Source organism: Pleurodeles waltl, chromosome 9 (genome assembly GCF_031143425.1).
Source record: "Pleurodeles waltl isolate 20211129_DDA chromosome 9, aPleWal1.hap1.20221129, whole genome shotgun sequence".
Taxonomy (NCBI): domain Eukaryota; kingdom Metazoa; phylum Chordata; class Amphibia; order Caudata; family Salamandridae; genus Pleurodeles; species Pleurodeles waltl.
The window spans coordinates 137,789,094-137,810,966 of record NC_090448.1 but is presented as its reverse complement, the minus strand read 5'-3'; the positions used below and the strand labels follow the sequence as shown (position 1 = coordinate 137,810,966).

Sequence of the window (21,873 nt, the reverse complement as noted above, 5' to 3'; positions counted from 1 at the left end):
CAGACACTCTGGCATCCTTAGGGGATCCTCAGGGACTCACTTACACTATCATGAAGGACGCCCTACTCACAACATATTGTCTCACTCCTTTAGGTCCTGCAAAAAGATGGAATCTCAAACCTAGTGGGAGTGTGTAGACTCTTTTTGCAGGTCACTGGATTATTGGGTGAAGGGCAGTAAGGGAACAACTTATGAGGAGCTGTACAACCGAATTGCTTGGGAGCACTTGTATAGTCTTTGTTTTCCAGAGTTGCACCAGCACCTAATTGACAGCAAGCTGATTGACCCCAGAAAGCTTGCTCAGGAAGCGGACCAGAGGGGAAAGCACCAGGGTCCAGAAGAGGTATGGGGAAGACTCGGCAGGGTGGGCAGGATCCCCATCAGAAGAAGTAGGGGGTAATGGTAAACAAGGGTAGTTCTCTAAAGGGCCCCAACCTAGTTCCCAAGGTAAAGATTCCCAGCCCCCAGTTGAAAAAAAGCCATGGGTCTTTACAGGGAAACCTGCAGAGAGGAGTCCCCGCAAGTGTTATGCCTCTGACCAGGTGGGTCACATGAAGGGGGATCCCAAATGTCCCAAGGGGACACAAGCACCCACTGGTGCTCAGACACAGGGTTTGGCCAGTGTAGCGCTTGGAGAGAAGTTGGTTCCAAGTGAGTGGGAGCCAACTGAGATGAACCTTGTCTCACTAGGGGACAGTGAGATGGTCCAGATGACCCTGGTGCCTGAGAACACTAAGACATACACGCAGTGGGTGACCATCAATGGACAGAGAATGGAGGCTCTGAGAGACACAGAAGCCAGTGTGACTACTGTGAGACGTCACCTGGTGTCTGAGGAGCAGGTAGTTCCCCATGCACTTCACTAAGTAGTTGTGGTAGACAACTCAGAGCGCCAGTGCAGAGTGGCGCAGGTTCCCTTTGAATGGGGGGGGGGTCTCATGTGCCTTGAGAGTAGCTGTAAGTACAACCATACCTGTAGATTGTCTGCTTGGCAATAATCATGAGGATTCCCCTTGGAAGGAGGTGGAACACAGGTCTCATTTGGAGATGTTGGGTTTTCCTGGATGGGTGTTTGTGTCTACCCAGTTAATGGCAGCCCGTCAGTGTGATCAGGAGGCCCTGGAGCCTGAAAAAGTATCCCAGGTGCCTGCCAGAAGGAGGAAGGGCAGGGAGTGCTGTAAACCCACCCTACAAGTTCCCGTGGTCCAGGAGGTGGCTGAACCTTAGGGGGATGCCCCAGAGCCTACGGGGAACAGGTGGTTAAAATGGGGGAGGTGCCTGAGCTGACTCAGTGGCAGCAAGAAGAGGAAAGCATTCTTTGAGGCACTGAAAACATGCCTTACGCTGGAGGGTTTGCAGCAGCAGGCTACAGATCAGGCGTTTGGTAAGGAGTCTGGTTCACACTTGATTAATCGGGAGGATGGCCTCCTATATAGTGAGCCTAAGGTTGCTGAGCCTTGGGCCGCACGTGTGCTGGTGGTACCCCAGTGCTTCAGAGCCTTCCTAATGGGTCTGGCTCATGGTGTGCCTTTTGCTGGACATTTGGGGCAGGACAAGACATTTAAACAGCTTGTCACCGTCTTTTACTGGCCCCAAGTGTGCAGGCACTCAGATGTGCACTGGAGGTCTTGCCAAACTTGTCAGGCAAGTGGCAAGAGTGTTAGGAAATGTAAGGCTCTCCTCCAACCTATTCCTGTTGTCAGCACCCCCTTTGAAAGGGTTGGTATTGACATTGTGGGCCCTCTGGATCCCAAGACTGCCATGGGCAACAGGCTTATTCTGGTCTTTGTGGACTATGCCGCCAGGTACACAGACGCTATTCCTTTGAGATCAATCACCCCCCCCCTGTGGTGGGACATGCATTGATGGGGGTTTTTACTTGCATTGGGTTCCCCAAGGAGGTGGTATCTCATAGGGGTACCAACTTCATATCTACTTATATGAAGTCTCTGTGGAAAGAGTGTGGCGTAATCTACAAGTTTACCACTCCTTATTACTGCCAAGGAAACAGTCTGGTTGAGAGATTCAAACGCACCCTGAAGGGTATGATTATGGGCCTATCAGAGCCCTTGAGGCGTAAGTGGGACGTCCTCTTTACCATGCCTTCTGTTCACCTACAGGGAGGTGCCACAAAAGGGGCTCGGATTTAGCTCTTTTGAGGTGTTGTCTGGCCACCCTGTCTGGGGACCATGAGTCTGGTTAGGGAAGGCCTCCAGTGAGCACCGCCCCCCCAAGTATGTATTCAGGAAGCTCTGAAAAGCAGACAGTGAACATTGCAATGATGCTTGCCAGGGGGGCCACGGCACTGCCCATGCTGAGTGCATGGGCAGTGCAGGGGCTCCCAGGGGGCCCCCTGCACCGGTTCTCCACCACCCTTTGCATGGCACTGCTACCACCAAGAAATCGCTGATGGAGAACAAAGTCGCATTGCCCTGGTGGATTAGGACTGCCACAACCGCCAGACCACCGGGATCTCTGATCCTGGCGGTGCTGGCAGTCCGACCGCGGCACGACCACCGCAGTCGTAACATGGCACTTAGTGGTCCGACTGCCATCCGCTTACCTGGCGTCATGAGACCGCCAGGTTCGTAATGGGGCCCTAAGTTCCTATTTTAGTTATTATTTTTCTACTTAGAAAACATTACCTGATTCATAGTGACCTGGACAGCGGGATGCTGGACAACACTTTAGCTTTAGCCACACACACCTATCCGCCCTGTGTCTTGTTTTTTTATTACTTAGTCCTCTTTGCTCACATTGCCTGTCTTATGCTGATTCACAGTCCTACCATTCTGACTATTTTAAATGTACAATGATTATCCATGTATGATTTCCCCAGCTTATTGTGACCTGATGGCTTTCATTGTCAGGGCTTAATTGAGTTCTCTAGAAAAGCACATACTAGCTCAGTGACCCTTTACCTACCTCTTACTACCCTACTTAATACCCACCCCCATCCTGCGGTTCACCCCAAATCACCTTCCCATAAATTCGACATTTGATTGATTGATTGACATTTGATGCAAATACCTGATTCTTTACTTCTCTGATGATTTGGGAACACTTCCCTTCAGGCTACTGATTTACCTTAACTCCTGGTTTAAGTTGTTCTGTTCTTTGTATTGTCAGTGTTGCAAATCACAGCCAGTAAAATGGGAGTGAAAAGGTATTTTCCCATTAGAAATTTCTGTTAATTTAGAACACTGATTGTTCTGATCAGTGACACTGCAGTTCCAATCCATGCAGCAGCGGACATTGTGTTGTTCTGCTCTGGAGTGTACCACGCACCAGAGGAGATGTGTTGATTCCGTTGGGACCACGGAGGCTGGCAGAGCACCTTCGGCCCACTTCCAAGGATCCAGGACTAGGGTGGCACCACTTAGCAGGGTACACTCACAGATGGAAGAGTGCAGCTGCAGGTGTTAGGTTGTTGGAGCCGTCTGTCCCTGAGGCTCACGTCAGGATGCCAGCCAACTAGCCCTTGGAGTCACGCTGGGATTCTGAGGTCAAGAAATGCAGATCCAGTCCATTTCACCCAGCGAAGAGGTCAGCACAGCAAAGCAGTAGTTAAGCAGAGTGGCTGCCTTTCAGCAGCACAGCAGTCCTTCTTCCTGCAGAGTATCCATAGATGCAGAAGTGTACTGAAGAGTTGGTGTCTGAGGTCCAGTATTTATACCAAGTTGTACCTTTGAAGTGGGGATAAGCTTCTAGAGGTTTCCCTTTGAAGTCCCCAGGCATCTTGCCTTCCCTGTCCTAGCTCCAGACTAACTACTGTGGGGTATGCAACCCTTTTTGTGGAGGCAGGACACAGCCTATTCAAATGTAAGTGGGACTGTACCCAGCTCCTTCCTCCCATTCTGCCAGTGATGGCTAATGCAGGCACACCTAACCTCCCTGTTGTGTGTGGCTATCTTGGAGGAATGCACAAAGCTCAGCTGTCACTGCACCCAGTTATATAACCCAGGTACAGGCACTGAATGGCCAAGGTAGACAAATGCTAATTTCCTAAAAGTGGCATTTTTAAAACTGTAACCTAAAATATTTTAAACTGCACACACACCGGCTGCAATGGCAGACCTGAGACATTTTAAAATACTACTTAGGTGGAAGGCGCTATCTGTGCTACAGGCCCACTAGTAACATTTAATTTACACGCCCTGGGCACATATAGTGCCACTTTACTTGGGACTCACGAGTAACTTAAATGTGCCAATTAGGGAGAAGCCAATATTATCATGTTTTGAGTAGTAAGCACATGCATTTTAGCACTTGTTAACCAGTGGCCTAATGAAACTTGAAGGCATCCCCCTCCCTCAAAGAAAATGAAGGGGGCCCCTCCCGGACTCCATCAGGAGCTCTCAGGACAAGGTACTTGACTGAGGAGACTCCCTGGAGCTCACCCCCCCCCCCCCCCCCCACACACACCACAGGGGCTAATGTTATGCCACTGTGGTTAGCAATGATAAAGTGCACAGAGTCCTAAGGCTAGCAAGAACGAGATCACCAAATATGGAGGAGGAAGGTAAAAAGTTTGAGGGGAAGACATGGCTGGCAGGTCTAACAATTCTCTACATGAGTCTCTCATGTTAAGCCGCAGTAATCATTTCCAGCACCAGTCACAGTGTACTGTAGCAATAGCTGATTTGCAGTTTCTCATGATACAGGTCTTGCTGTTGATGTATAGGATTTACTTCACCAGTGGTTAATCATGGCAGATGTATGAGACATTTGGCAATACAGCCACAGCTGCCAATCTTCGGACAATGATATGTCCACAAGATTCTGACAAGGATGACTAATTTCACAACCAACAGAAGACAGGTTCGAAGAAAACCAAAGAATTTGTAGACTTACATTTTGGTTGGTTACACCATCACAAAGATAACTGGGAGTTTGGGGCATGACAAATCCCAGTCATGAAAAATGTTGTAGAAACTGTATTTGAGGCATGCTTCTCTAAACGCCATGTTGTGGAGTAACAGTATGATAGATTATTTCGCATCCATGGATTCTATTGATAGGTGTTCCTGCCATACACATAGGGGTTTGGAGTTCATATCTTTAAGTCTGACTGGCAGCTTCCTCGACATGCATTCTGTTAAAGAATCACATTTTTGACAAGTATAAACATCAGACTTTGACAGAGAAAAACACCAACCTCAGCAACGCAAGTCTGCCTCATGTTGTGCCATTATCCCACTCAAAGCTCTTTCACCTACATGTCTGAACTTCAGTGAAGATTCCTGCAAGTTGTCCTCAACCTTCTGAAGTCGTCTTATAATAAAACCTCTTGATTTATGTGGTGGCTTTATTTTGTGTCATACTTTGTGTCCTTGTATCAAAGTGAAATCATTCACTGGGTCCCAGCCATTGTTTATGTCTCATGGGTGGCTCTCTATTTTTCTACTTTACATCGTTTTTACGTGTTCTTTTTTACTGAATGTTCATTGGTAACATTTGTCCTCTTCCTATAAGACTTAGCAACGTGTCAATTTGTATTCATTTTTGTGATACTTTCTTTATTGAACCTCCATTTGTAGATGCACTTTCGTGGGGACATTTAAGTTCATATTTTTAATCAGGTTGCTCTTTGTTTAGTTGGCTCAGTCACAGTTTACAGCCAGACTTTGACCTTTCTGTTCTATTCTATCCTACTCCATTTATCGAGTGCATAGCTACCCATAAGGGCTTCCCAGCACCAATGTGTAAATGCTACATAAAGAAAGTCGAAACAGATTTTAACACCTTTCTGAATTTTGATTCTGGCTCAATTTTCCTTACCGACTCAGGGAGAGCGTTCCACAACTTGGGGACCAGGAATGCAAAGGGGTGACCACTCCTAGATTTCCAAATCCTGGTAACTTTGAACAATTTTGGCTAGTGGGTCTAGCGATCTACTGGGGTAAGAAGGGGTGAGAAATGTATACATGAGCACGGGACCCTTTTGGTACATCACTCAATGAGCCATACACAATATCTTAAAATGTATTCTTTTAGTCACTGGTAATCATTGCAAGTTGGCCAGCATTTTTGTTACAGATTGGCGACTACGTATTTTTCAGCAATACACGAGCCACAGCGTTTTGTATAACTTGCTGTGTTTTTATGACCAACTTGGGGCTACCCGGGTACAGGAAGTTTCCATAGTCTAGTTGGGAAATGACTAGTCCCTGCACCACGATCCTTCGCGAGGATTATGGTAGCCGTTCCAGTGTCTTTCTAATAGTCCGTAACATGCCAAAGCAATTAGAAGCTATTTCCCAACTTGTTATCAAGTCGTAGCCCCAGGCTTTTACCCTCCGATTTAGAGGGAAGTGGTTGCCCTGAAAATCCGGCCAGGTCGGATCTACCTTTCCAACCAACAATGTGACAGGCATGTTCTACACCACATTTTTCAGAATCTGTTTTAATATGTGGAGAAAGGCAGTGTTGGTATAAATGTAAACATCTGTTCCAGATTGTTGCTCACATATACAGTATAGTGTGTTTCATCTGGGCATTTATTTATCTTTTTGCAGTGTAAAATGCAGCTATGTAGTACAGTAGATGAATAGCTGCAACAGTGCATCTTATCTCTCCACAAATTCATATGTCATACTGCAAAGAGCCAAAGCTCACTCTGTCAAGATAGGTTGTTTCCGGTAAGGCACTACCTATGTTTCACTGGCATTTCCGCTATGTTGGCATTTCCCTAGCAGGCCGCAGGCTAGAGGGCTGCTTGCAGAGCAGGACAGACTGTCATACCGAAACTGTGCTCCCTTACCCCATGCCAATCGTGGGCTCCTCAGAACTTTTCTGGTATTAACAGTTTTTCAAGAGCTGATTTTGTTTTTCAGTCTGTTTGCTTAATATATATTAAATGTGTCCATTTTGAATAATTTGTCCACTTCCAGGACAGAAAAGATTAAAAAAAAATGTGCCACAGTTGTTACTTATTTGCCAATTTATTGCTAATGTGAAAAAGAGGAGGGGTCTAATTAACTAATTAAAAGGGAAACACACACTAAGAGATACTTAGCACGTGAATAAACTTTTCTGATATTAATTTAGAGAAACACATTATGTCCCTACAAACAGCATTAATCAGCGTGTGCACCCGTTCCTTTTAGTGTGCAACACAGCCCTTACCGACTTTGTGGGTGATGGGTAATATGAATGATATGGATGGGTGCTTCCAGAATAAAGATCTGGGTAGCGATGGGGTCAACATCCACAGCAGCTGTCTGAATAAAGAGCACACAGCCTGTAGCTCACACCTCACACTGCTTACCTAGGGGAGGGTGGGGTTAATCTGCAAGGAGCACATGCATGACTTGCTCCACACTTTGTCACACAAGGAGGAGTTCTATCACTTGCACAAAGTGTTAAATGGCTGTTCATGTCTCAGTAGTATTTAGTGCTTAGAAAGAAGCAAGTAGTGTGAACTCCCCCACCCCCCCAAAAAAAATGATTCGTGTTTTCTCTTTTTAGGCATTTATTTCCATAAAACATTACCTAAACCTTCATAGAATTCAAGTGCCATGTCCCATGACAAGAACATGATTGCCTGGGACCAAGTGCCAAGTGATTTATCTAGCTATATGTAAACAAGGAGTTTTAGTGTTTTTTTTTTTTTATTAGAAGGATTGCCCCGGGGCAGTCTGTAGCGTAGTTTATTTTTCAGAGGACCACAGTAGGCATTTCCTCTTGGTGGTTTAACTGAATCTAGGCTTAACAAAGTGTAATCTTTAAGGAAAATACGGGTGCTTTATCTGAGACCTATAGATGAGAAGGTTGCATCAGGTCTAATGGTGCAGGAAGTGCACAAATTCACTTTCATGTTAGTTTAGTATATCAGCCCCTGGATAGCAGTGGAGTTTGTGTAACATAAGTAAAATGTCGATGTTACCCGATTTTTAGCAACAGACCAAGCTGCTGAGCTGTGAATCCTCTGAAGGCAAAACGCCAGTTTATTTGCTGTGCCCAAATATATTGTATTGTAATGGTAGTCTTGAAATGGCAACCTCACTTACAATACTGTTTCCACGTAGCACTTACCATGCCAGCTTTGCCACACCTACCTGCTGTAAATAATGTATTACTATTAACCAGTTTGATGGTACTCGGTTGATCAGCTTTGGAAGGGTAAAGCTTGAATTCATTTAATTTATCTTGTTTGAGGTTTTGGTAAAGTACTGCAAACCACCCTGGACCAGCATCAAATCTCTTTAAATCAACTGTGTACTAGACAAAAAAAGTACTAGATGAAGAAATTATCACAATATGGATACTAATAAAAGATAATAGTAGGAATGATTATGCCAACTAATACAATCATGTAACTGAGACAGCGGTGATAAAGACTTGGAGGAGAGTGCACAATTCAAAAGGGATCAAGCGAGAAGGGCTTTAAGCAGTTTTAGGCATTTAACCAGCATTCTCCTGGCCTATGTGAATGGAAGTTACTGACGTGGAGCTAACCAATCATCTGCTTGGAACGATCAGTCTTTAGCAACTTCCTGAACTTGTGACGGTCAGATTCCACTGTGAAGCTTCCATTCTTCATCACAGGCACTGCAAATTATCATCAGGAGGAATTCGAGCACCATAGAATTACTGATGCTCATGTGTAAAGTAACCCCTGTGTGCAGGAATACCTGCCTGTTTACCCGAGTCACTTGTAATCGACCTCTGTGTTGATGATGGTGTCCCACAGAAATTAGTTTTACACATGGCGGGATTTTACTCTCCATTTCTTGGAAAGATCGAACTTAAACAAATAGTAGCAATGGCGGGGATGAACAACTTAGACAGTTCAGCACTTGGCCATGTGAAACTTTATGGAGGAGGCAGATTAATGTGATACTTGCTCTTCCCTTTATTGAAAGCCAAAGGAGACACTTCAGAGTTAGCATGATGTGGTCAAGTCATTTCATGCCAAAGAAAGAACAGCAGCTTGATCCTGGGCTTCTTAACGTTTGTTTATTGATTGTTGTGGAGTACAGTGTGAGACTGTTGCGGCAGTTTGAGTTTGTGATGAGCAGGCCACATTAGAAGTTACCAGCAAGCGCAAACCTCACTGAGCCTTTTTGCCTCTCTGAGGAGAGTTTTTCTGTTGTACTGCTTCACACAAAGTCGACTTCTCTAGAGTAGATTTTGGTTCTAGCTCCTGTTTCTAGGTACCACAATTATTTGGTGGTTTTACAATAAAGTAGGATTCAAAGGTATCCACTATCTTTCAACTTAAGCTATTTTGCAGTGCTTATTCTGTTGGTAAGGATACATAACACTACTTAACCATTTGACATTGAGGGTTCTGATCTCTGTTTTTTGTAATTGAATTCTAGTCAATTTTCAAAGATCAGCACTTGCTTGCAGTGTATTGTCATGGCCCTACAGGGTTCTACATTGTGCTTATTAATCCAGGTTTGTCAAATCAGAGTCCTGTTTTGTTCATGTCTTTGTAGAAGCTGCCTTCTCTTCCACCAACAACCTATCTGAAAGTGCATGTACATGTGAAACAGGTAGGGAGCCCTACAACACTCCATAGATAGAGGTGGCTAAAAGGCCTTCCGTGGTGTCCAGCCACACTTGAGAATTTTCCATTAGGCACTGTCCAAGCATATCAATCCCACCAACAAAGAAGAGAGATCACTGGTATCAGAGAAGCAAAGAGGGGCATTCATCACAGCCAGGAAGGCTCAACCTCTATCTGCTTCTAACAGAAGTTGACTTTGACCAAGTCTTTTATTGAACTTCTTTCTGGATGAAACCTTGTTTTTCAGTCTCCTAGGACACCTTTTTAACTAAACACCATGCTTGGACTGCCGCAGTTGTGGTGGTCGGACCGCTACATTACGAGGTTATCGGGCAGCTCTGCCAACCTATCTCCGACTTTGCCAGGATCAGAGATCCCGACGGGCTGACGGCGATGCAAGTTGGAATCAGCCAGGGCAGCACTGAACTCAACACGGCCCTGCTGATTATAACCTCGTTCTCCACCAGCCTTTTCATGGTGGTTTCACCCCAAAGCAGGTTCTTGTCTAATTTATTGTCTTGACTGTTGTCTGCCTTTTGTTCTCAGTATCTGTTCGGTTTAACAGTGATTTTTCTTACAGCCTGACACATATGTTTTATTGTTTTGATGAGCTGCTGATGAATTATGTTAAATTCTTCTATGTAGAAGTGCTAGACATTGGTTTTAAGCATGGCTGGGTTCTGTTTTTGGTAAATACTGCAATCATGAACAATGAGTAATCACCTGTATGACCTACATCATCTCCTTATGTCATTGGCCTTTTTTGGGACCTGCGACTCCAGTGTGCCTTCTCTTATGCTGACCCCTCCACAGTTCTGTACCAGATGTCTTGCACTTTCACCACAGGCTGCAAGAATACTCTGCGTGTTATCCCCAGAGCTGCATAAGCTTGGCATCTCCTCCTGAATTTGAACATCTTCGAACCAAACTGAAAAAAAATTGTCTTGTGAAAATTAAATGGAAATCAGTCTGATGACTAATGCATACAATGCAAGGATCTCTGTTTGAACTAAGGCTTCGAAGTTCCAATCTGGATGGGTCCGCTGAGCCTTCCTTCCTCCCAAGGCTGATAAAAAGAGTTGGGTCACAATGAACATTTGTTATTTAGTGTGAAGCCCCCACCAATAAGAGTGTTCTTTACACCATACACATGTAATGTTATGTAAAATACAGATTGATTCCGATACTGTATAGACAACCTGTTCTATTGTTGGTCATGTTTGGTTTTGCATACAAGGCACCTATAACTCAAAGCATATAAACACTTGGAGCTCACTTTCCAAAAATTTCTTTTAAGAGTTGTTGCCTTATACCTATGATTTATGAAAAGCTACTTTGTTTGGGGAGTCAAAATATTATGTTGCGAATGCAGGCACCTTGAAAACAGTCATGTGTTTACATTTACTCTCGCTGCCACCCGCTTGCTTCTGTGAAATGTTAGGGTTGTTTAGGGCACCTCTACCTTTGAACCATCTTCCCGTAAGAAGGTAAGATCTTACCCACGCTTTTAGGCTTCAGGAAATATACTGAAGTCCTATCTGTTTGGATAGGAAATCTGTAGATAGCACCAAGCAAACCTTCAGGGTGGTGGGTACTGTATAAATCTTGTCCCTTATTCATTTCAATATACTACTGTTCATCGACCCAAGGAAATTATGCTTCCCGTGGGGAAAACCTTTCCCATGCTCCCCCTGAAAATATGGGAGTGTCAGGGACTTTCTCATAGTCCATTTTTGCTTACTTTTCCCAGTTTTTTCGCATTAAACTGTCAAGTTAAACTTTGTTGAATGCCACAGAAAACGTTTGTAAACAGTTACAAAGGCACATGAACCTTTACCACGTATCCTGCATTTTCTCCCTTGGAACCAATAAACCTAAGATATTTCCCCACCAATACGAGTAATCAAGCTATTACTCAGATTTGTGTATTTCATCTAACGTTCTACTTTTTCAGTCATGGGTTTTATGAATCAATTATGAACCATGTGTTAGTGAGAACGTCTGCTAACCTTTGCTGATAATGTGAAACAAAATGCCAATTATGTATTGGCAGGATTGGCACTGCAATGTAAACACCTTGCACAACGGACGACTGTGGCATCCTGTGTGCCTCCATGGACCTGTTGAAGGGAGCTAGTACTTGGCACATGTGATGATTTTGCTTGAAATGGACCGTCCCCTGGTTCCACTTGCTACTAGTGGCTCAGGTAGTGAACACTCAGAGGGTGAGTGAGGGACACTGAGGCTGTTCATGGGGTACCCATGTTAGCGCATCTGACCTTAATAAGTAAACTTACAAGGGGTTGCGAATAGGTTGATAAACCTTTTGACTCGCAATTAAGATGTTCTTACCTTAGCTCCAATACATAATCAATAACCAATACACAATATCAATAAACGACAACAATCAATAACAGTAATAATCAATAGAGTCAATAATTGTTACACACCATGACCTTTCAGTCATGAATAACCACACCTTTAGTAAATGTTAGAATATTTATTTCCCTATATTAACAATGCTGAGGTCATGTAGATTAATCTCAAAATCAAATGAAACACATACAGAACCAATATTGGCTGTCCAAAGCAGCGGAAGAAACATAATCTAATCAAAGCTTGAGCTACGACACATTCTAAGGTTATGGTACAAACTGATAAAAAAGTCAACTGCATCAAAGTAATTACATGCATTTGAGTTCAACAGAGAAATTCATCAAACATTTAGCTCAAATTCATTAAAGAGCATCCTTAACTAACACCAGATTAGCATTAGCATGTTGGGCTTCATGCAAAACAATTTAGTAACACAAATTTGGAAAAAACATCTAACTATGGCTCTATCAAAACAGTGCGGTTGGTACCTAGAAAGAAAATGCAAATATGCATAGTAGTCAACAGTCTAATTCAAAGTACCTATCCTCAATGTGGATCAGCAAGCAGAGTCAGTCTTCATCCTCAGGACATCGGTCGATCAGCAAGGCATCAGGATTCAACATCAAAGTTCAGAAAACGCAAAGTCTTTAAACATTAAAGTTAAACTTGTCTCTTGTCAGGACACAAAATGGGCAAGAATGAGCTATCCCTTTCCTGTGCAGTTCTGTTAAATTAAAACTTCCCAAATCCCCATTGATCAATTAATCGCATGTTCATACTTTGTCCGATAAAACTAAAACTTCAAATCTATGAATTCTACCATTACTCCATTCACATGTCATTGATTGGTTGTCCTGCAATGTCCTCATCATCCGGCTTGTCGGGTAACAATATTGTTGCAGCTTCTACTCCAGTCAGTATCTCCATTGTTCTCCTCCTGAGAAAGTCAGTCTCACATGCATTACATACAAAATGTTACATTAGCAGGAACAGCATCTTCTAGCAGTCGGACCTCATGAGAACCTTCAGTTATGAGCACATTTAAACAACGCAAAATGGAAAATCACAGTTTAACTCTCTAGGACAGCAAGTTATTAAACATTAAGAAACAGAGCTTTGACACAAGGCCTGGCAACTAGGCCAAGACCTTCGCTAAGTTAAGGACTACAATTAATAAAGCTAGAACATAACGCATAACCTTTAATATGACATATTAATACATTAGTCAAACATATATTCAACATTTCACAATATTAAACTACTAGTAAGTACACTTTGTGAACATTGGCAGCCACTCCTCGTAATCACATTTTCAAATGTGTGCATTATTTTTCTACATTATTATATTTTCTACAGAAACCCCTTATTCAGAATACATGAACACTCATTAATAATTTTTATTAATACACCTGCACTAGCACCCGCCTGTAACCTATATCTGAAGGAAAGAAACTGAAGCCTCCATTTCCACCCCACAGCCGGCATTGCAACAATGACCTTTGGGAGGTCCCTCCCACCGGACAGCATAGGTCACGCTTGCGCATGCAGCTGGGAAGATGATACTATGAGCATCTCTTTTTTACTGATACCCGCACAATGCTTCCACCCCCACCCACCCTCTCTCTGGCACATCAGCCGAAATTTTTTAATGTAGGAATTCCAAAGCAGGCAGCCTGGGTTTTCTTTTTCTCTGGCAGACAATGTGCCTCTCGCCTTGCCAGGGTCCCCTATTGTGTAGCAAAGATTCCCTTTTATTCTTTGAAATTCATTCATTTGCAACAAAAGCAGCGAAACGCATCTATTGTTAGAGAGTAGTTATATTGAATTGAGTTAACAATAAAAGGTATGCGAGTGTTGAAAAAAAATATTTTTAATCACAGGTTTCTATTTTACATACGGGTATGTTTAAATGCTCTTCGTCTTGAAATTCTGTTACGGGGCAGAGAGAACCAAACTGGCATTTTTTACGTGTTCACTCTGAGTTTTGCATTGTTGCCAGGCAACAGAATGACGTTTTACTGAAATGCATCAGTTGTGTGATTACATTGCCCACTAGTCACCTCTGGAAGCGCTGGTAACTTAGGAGCACGTCTGTAGACGTGAAGCTAAAGTTATTTGCAGTTGAAATAGACTACTGTTCTGCAATGATTGCTAATTACCACATTCATCGTTTGGAACACTTGTGGGATTCATAGAGAGATATTGTTTTTTCATAGGATAAATCCTGCGAGGCTGCCGCTGTCAAATCATGCAATAATGATCTTTTTTTTAAATGTTTTAGCAGTAGATAGTTCTTCCAGCCATGAGGGGATCTGATAATATGTCTCTAATTTGCACTCTTTTCTGTCTGATCTTGTAACACTCTTCCCCAGAATTCTCTAAGGCATCCTTTAGACTATATTCACACACTTAATGATTTGTGTTTTTTTTAGTGCTCCTACCGTGGCTGCTTCTGACTGGGTTTGATATTTCGGCTGGTATTGGAGGTTCTGTGCCATCGTCGACCTTTGCCTTGGACATCTGCCCATTCTATAGCTAGTGCATCCCTGATCCAATGTATTAGGCTCATATCGGGAAGCTACAAAGGGAAAGGGATTGCACTCTTATTCTCAGCAAGTTATCGCTGCCCATAAAGGGGGCTGTTGTCCCTGAAGTGACTGTATTACCCATTCCCACCAATGCGTGTCTCGTTGTGGTGGCTGTGTGGCCCAATAAGCCTTGCCTGACGAGCCATTTAAAACTCACATTGGAATCTTACGTGCCTTCCATTGTCCTATACGCTTGGGAGGATTGATTTAAACCTTATAATGCACAGAATCCCCTAATGAGAGCAGGCCTACGTTAGATGTTGGTATAAATTATGAATTCGCGAGTTTTAGTGTCCAGGAGTAAGTCGTGCCTCACAGCCAGTGGGCTGCCTCTGCAATGAAATCATGCGCTTTAAGTGAAAGACTAAAAAAAAAAATCAATCTTTTCAGCGTCAGCCTCGTGCACTATTAATGACCAAGGGAGGTTATGACAACCGTGCTCCCCGTGTGAACTGCCTGCATATCCGCTGTTTCCATCTCTGGTCACACAATCAAAAATACATTTCAAATTCTTCCAAAGACAAGCTCCGAACTAATTTGAAGTGGATAGATAGCTCCTTGAAAACTTTTAACAAATACATTGGTTGTATGTAGAGTTTAAATTTTTCCATTTATGTAGTGGCATTTTCCGCTCATGTCACTTTAAGACCTGCAACTAAACCCGTCACGCACAGACAGGATGGTGTTTCTAGGAAAGCGTGTTACGATGCATGCCGTCTCCCACAACCTCTCTGCACGCTGTGAAATGCCGCGTCCGTATATGAGATGTGTAGGACGTGATGTAAGGCGAGTGGGGGGAAAGGCGCTCTTAGTAGACGCAGGAAAATATTTTTGTCAACTCATCGTCTGGGGAGAGCAGGAGCCAGCCCTCCCTTTTAAAGGCTCCTCTCCGTGTAGTGGCTGCATTTGTCATCAGACCAGCCCCTTCCCCGCTCCACGTTTATTACCATGGCAACAGTTCTAAGGCATTCTGCAGGCTGAAAAGTACTTTTGCTCCCTCAGCCTCCAAGCTGGCATTGAGAAGAGCTCAGCGCACTCCGGCTTTCCAGCGGCTTTGGTGCTTTTTTTTTTTTTTTTTTAAACAAGGGCACGATGTGGCTGTGTGGTTGTTATCCGCAAAGCCACAGACCGGGGAGCGGGGCATCCACCTTCACATGACCTAGATGGAGACCGACGTTGCTTGATGGGAAAAAAATCTTCGCGGTTCCATTGATTGAGTGAAGGATTTCAGAACCCAGGTTTCGCGGAGAGGAGGCAGCGAGTTTCCGTCTCGGGCTACAAGGAAAATCTGGGCAGATGGCAGGCCGGCGTCCCCCGGCGCACCGCTGGTAAGGAAGCTCGTGATACACATCAGATGTAAACACTGATTTCTTCAATGTACAGAACATTATTTTCTCAGATTTAAGTGTTGCATACATTCCTACATCATCAGTCCATGTGAGGATGTATATTTCTGATGAATTGTTGTAGCCTCGCTTGCTCTCTGCTCTGCGTGTACCTATAAATCGCACATTAAGAGGGAAGATTTGTGTAGCCCGACTCATTGATTTCCCATTCCTGCTTCCACTCACTGTAACCTGATCTGCAATTATTTCTTAGGCTTCTTTTCCGGTGTGCTCACCATCCCTCGCATGTTTCTGCTCCACACTATCTGGGATTCTAAAACCAGTCAGGCATGTGCTTTCGCTTTTACAGTGCATGCATGACTCAGAACTGGTATTCTGTCTGATACTGGCCCACATGGAGAGTCAAACACAGGACCACAGTTCACGAATAATTCTAGAACTGGATATAAAAATCCAGCATAGATTTGGAAAGTGCAATCGCTGGAGGCAGATGTTTCTGTGGTGCGCGCTTCAGCGGTGCCATGGGTTTGAAATGTTTTGGAGCCTTGGATTGGTGCAGTCATTTAATTAATGTTGGGGATTATAGAGCAGCGGTCACATCTGTTGATGAGTTTACCGCACCACCCCCTTCACCCACCTACTATTTTCTTTCAATGGGTGGTTGTTTGCATCGGATTATGTCCGCTCTGCTGCTTAGGCAGGACGTGTCATTCCTCTTGCAGTTTCAAATATGATTTGACGTGGCTGCTGTCTGCAAAGTTGCCGTGACAACCACGAACTCGTCTGCGTTTGTCTAAACAAGAAGTGTATTTTTGACATTGTTGCTTTTAATCAGTATTTACCGACATGGTACGTAAATACAACTGTGGATCGCATTTGGTGTGGTGTGTGAGCAGAAGGTTAGGCTGTGATCAGTGCAGAATGCTCCTTGGCGGTGGTGATTGATGTGCGTGTGTGTGTAGGTGTGGAGCGCTGGCGCTGCAGTAGACCCACATCACACCTAAGGCTGGACCTGTGACAAGACTGAGTAATGACCCCACTCTAGTCAGCAGGTCCAAGGTGTAGAGGTTATCTCGAGGTCACATTCTGATGGCTGTTATTTCCCTCTACCTTCACGAATTTTAATACTTCAAAAAATAATTTGTTGTACCCACATAGAAGGGGCCGAAAAGTGTTTAATTATATTTGTTGCCTCTCCCTGTGCTATTTGGACTTGCCTTTTGTTAAACTTGCTTGCTTTTTTCTCTTTCGCAGGCTTGTGTCTAAAATAAACATGCTTTTCTTTTTTAGCTACATAGACAATGCTAAGGGTAATGGTGCACAGTTTCTCATGGCCTTTAACATGGAATAGGTTGGTCATCTATGGCAAATGCGTTATGCATTAAGGTTTCATCCATGAAGCTATCAATTTAGCTTTGCTTGAACCTTATTAATTTGCCACGGAATTAAGAGGCTATCTGTCCTTGCTTTCTCGTGGCACATAGGCATACTGCCTGTGGCAGCAAAAGAGATGGTTACCCATGCTGAGCTTCCAGGAGTGATCTTTTCTCCTAAATGGTGTACGTATGTTTTGGTTTTTAATAAAGCAAACCTAGCTCAGAAGCAACATAGTGCTGTACATTAATTGGAGGAATGGCGGATGAGCTACAACATTGTGGCCATCAAGTGGGCAAAGCACAAATACAACTCACACACCGCATTTCACATTTTAGGCAAAGGGAGATTACAGGATTTGCATAGAATTGCACACTGTGAAGTTAATCGCAGAGGCCAGGATTCAAACTATCATCCCCAGGTAACAAAGTTTGCAGCTCTAGCCACTAAGCAGCATCTTCTCCCATAGAAAACATCACTGTGGGATTCTTTTTACATACTGCCTTCACTCTCTTTTATGAAACCGTATGGACACCATGTGGAGACGGGCATCTTCACATGACAGGAATGGTGTGCTCTGTTGCCACTGTTTGAATTTGCTGGCATGCTGCACAAACTATTCTTTCTTTCGGAGGATTTAATAATCTGTGAGCCCTCTTTCTGTGAGGTCTCTTTCTTTGCCTGACATTCCCTAGCATATCACGATCCTCTGCTGGCCAAAGAGGGCACTCGGTTACTACTGCCACATTAAATCTCTCTTTGGAAAAACTAACAGGAGGTGGTGACAGCTGATACTAATTTCAGGAATCGAGGTCCATTCACCTATCCACATAGCAATATGACTTCACTTCGCTCTTCCCAGAAAAATGTATTCAGTTAAACCAGGATCCTTAATTCCCTCAGGGTATAGCTGTCTATGTGTATGTATGCACATGTATGCATGCATACACTTGTGAGGCATCTTACACATGGATTGAGATAATGTGTGGCATTGAATAGAGGAAGTCGGGAATGCTGCCAACTTGGTGGTTCTCACCCAGACTATCTTTGGGTTTCTTGGGGGAACTTCGAGCGCACATGCTACTGTTTCCAGGAGTATAGTCCATAACCGATAGGTAGCTGTGTAGACAGTGGATCATATAGTAACATCTGACATCCACCTAGCATCAGTCGCAAACCTCTTCTGCCTTTCTGTGTTGTGAATAGCAGAGAATCCATGGTCATTAGAGATGGCCTGGACATCTTCTGTAATACAAAATCTCATTTTTTGGGTCCTGATGTTAACTCAATCAAGTGGTGTTGGCCGAAATGTAACATTCCAAATGAAGAATCCCATATTGGAGGGCCACGGTATCCAGGAATTCCTATCAAATAGGATTAATACTGGTTGCGTTTCGCCAGTAACTCTTTCTTGATATGTACTACAAGAACAAGCTTTCTTGCTGCCAGCACAAAGCAGCTTTTTTCAGGAATAAAACTGCTTATTACTGGTGCCACAGGGCAAGAATCACACCTTTGAACTGATGAAACCCTGCTACTGTGACGCGTGCTGGAAGACAAGGAAATTGCAGTGCCCAGATGGGAGAGGAGGAGGCCCCTGACGAGGAGGACAAAGGTAAATGCCCTTCACTGTAGTCATTTTGGAGGTCATGTCAAAGTGAGCAGCCTGAGAACCACAAAGACCTTGCAGTCCAGCTGGCTAATACCTAACAAAGAGCATCCACATTGCATCAGGTCAAGAACCCGAAGATGACATTACAAGTGTGAAAGTGCAGTGGGTCTGCATTGCTGCAAACTGTCACACATAATCGTTTTCTTTGTAGAATTCCACATCACCACATTTCCCTTACAAGAGGGGCCCAAAGGGTTTTCCTTTTCAACCCAGGCCTAAAAGTGGTGCCTTTCAGATTAAGACTTTTCACCTGATTCTGAATCCATTTGAGTCATCTATTTTGTCACTTCTGTACAGTGATATGAGAGTTTAAAGTCATAGTTGGACACTGAGACTATTTGCCAATTAGTTGCAATGGTGATCTGCTGATGAAGACATTTTCCACAGTCTGGTTTGGCCTTGGCAAATGCAAATTCTGATTGTGACAGGCCAGTCTCAAGATACATGCTCATGACATTTTGTACCCCCTGTGATGTGCTTTTGGGTGTTAGACCTGTCTCGTTGCCTGTCCTCACTGTATGTCTGCATTGAGCTTGAAGGTAATTTGGGCAGTAACTAGTCTGTAGCCTGGAATGTGCCCCATGCCCTAGTGTTGTCTAAAAAGAGCAATGTGCTCTGATAAAGAGATGGTAAGTAGTACTAATTATATCAGGCATATAGGTTTTTTATTTTAATTTGTCTTCTAGTGAATAGTAATATGAGTTACTGTACTAAATCTAACTGAAGCTGAAGGAAAAATAACAAGTTCCTGAAACAAAAATAGAAGTGTATGTTCAATTTCAATACTCTATCTTGACTCCCATCCAGCTCATAAAGGTAATATGTATCCTTATATGTTTTCTACACATAAGGCAATATATTTTTGTCTGTTACTCTAGAAGCATTATAGCGTGATGCATACGATTCTAGTGCACGGTATGGTTACGTTCTCTCACTCATTCTCTAAGAACCACAGGGATGTAAAATCTGTCCTTTAATCCCCAGGTCTCTAGTGGATTATCACAATAATCTTTAGAGGTATATTTCAAAATTTACCATCATTTTCACGAATATGACTCCCCTAAATGATGTGTTGGTGAGTACTTTTTTTTTTAGTTAAATCTGATTGGATAGCTGAACCAGATCTGAAAGGTTTGTTCCTGACCTGAGAAGGATCTCAGTTAAATAGACTGGGCGTGCTGCCACTGACTACAAAAGAGGCTTGTCAAACATGTTACTTTCTCCAGATTCTTGCAAACGTTACGGTATTTATAACCCTTGAAATAACTCCCCATTCTTGTTTTACCACATTTACACTGACATTCTGAAAATGTAGTTGATTCTTTTTGCTGCTGTGAAACGTGGACTGTTCATACAAGTTGCTTAGTTTTACTCTGTACAGGTAATATTCAAGCAATTTGCTGTTGAGCTATTTTAGTGTCAGACTTGGTGTCAGTGAAGACGGGTTAAGATAGCATTGTAATTGATAAATGCACAATATTATGTTGGGGTGGTCATTGTGTGTTCTCCATTGTGTATGTTTTAGTCCATGGATCTCCACCCTTTTATTGTAGTGAGAGCCACTTCTGATCAGTGAAAATCGTGCAGAGGTCTAAAGGCCAAGCAACTCGTGCATGGTTACCCCCCACCCGGCTTCATTGACTTTAAGTCTAATGTCCATAGAGTCAGATGCTATGGTTTGAACAAAATACTTCGACTTTGGTGCACTTTGACAGCGCTTCCACATGTGTCACTTAGTGTGTGGCCTGTGGAGATGTATGAACATTTGCGTGTGAATGGGATACATGTGTATGGGTGACTGAGAGAATGTTTTGTATGTACTTGAGTTCCAAGGACACATCTTTCAGTATATGTGGCACTGTTACATGTATAACATAAACAGACTATTTTTAGAATTGCACTGTCTAAAATGGTAATACTCCCATACCATATTGGGTACCTTCCTCTGGAACAAAGGCAAGCTTGGGTGGTGCTGCGCAAACTGCAACTCCCAATTGAGAAAGGGGGTCCGGGAACCCCAAATTTTGAACATTACTACTTGGCCGCACAGCTTCAATGGTCTGCCCGATGTCTAGCGGGCCATCTGTTAAATGATTTGGGGCAACACACTAATAGAGCTGCACAACATGTAGTCCTGAAAACCTTTCTCCCATCAGCTGCACCACTACCACACTGTAGTACTCTGCTGACAGTAGCCCATGCTAGCTACAGAGAAAGTACCAAACTTATGCCGCCGCTCCCTTCATATTTCCTAGAAATCAGACTCTTGGCCTTCGAGCCGCTCTGGATATTGCTGGGACATGTGGGATTTCAACAATGGGAAGTGGTGGGGATAAGCATGGTGAGAGTTCTTTTCCGTGACAAGGTACTTGGACCCTTTGACCGCTTACATACTGATGGGGGTATACCCACGGGTCACTTTCTAGCACATCAGACTCTTTGCCATATTGGCTGACGATGGCAGATAACTGTTTTGGAACCTGACCCTTACCCTTTAGTACACACACTACATATTATGGGAGGTGATAGACACCTAATTACCTGGTTCATCCAGGCTTTGATGCACACGACCCGAGACTCCTTGTTGGTGATTTGTAGAAGCTGGGAACAGGATCTAGGTAGAGAATTCCTAGATAAAGAATGGGACAGGGTGCTGATAAAGCACAATATATACCATACAGTATATTTCATAGGGCCTGCCTTACACCAGATACACTGCATAAAATGTTTGGGTCCCTTTCAGAGTGCCCTTGCTGCCACAGTCGGACTGCTAACATGGTCAACATGTTCTGGTCCTGCCCAGAATCGAGCCGCTTTTGACTTCAAATTACGGAGACCCTCGCAGAATTGACTGAACGTACTTACAGCCATAGTGCTGAAAGCACCCTCCTGGGCCTCTATAACCACCCTAAATGAGGGAGGCAGGCGATCCATCACCATGAACTGAAAATCATTCACGCTCCCGACTACTCACCATTGGTGTGTACCACTGCTGAAATG

The 21,873-nt window shown here is 43.6% G+C and overlaps 1 protein-coding gene across 5 annotated transcripts in view; it reads left to right on the top strand.

The window, feature by feature from the left end:
* Positions 1 to 21,873, top strand: part of FGD3 (FYVE, RhoGEF and PH domain containing 3) — a 554,715-nt gene that overhangs the window by 194,745 nt on the left and 338,097 nt on the right. The window contains exon 1 of one of the 5 annotated variants that reach the window (XM_069206421.1): positions 15,166 to 15,809. The exons of 2 other annotated variants lie outside the window; for them this stretch is intronic. The gene's annotated coding sequence lies outside the window, so the exon portion shown is untranslated. Of the gene's footprint in view, positions 1 to 15,165; positions 15,810 to 21,873 lie in introns of those variants that run through there. 2 more of the 5 variants (XM_069206426.1, XM_069206424.1) reach the window with 2 other exon arrangements.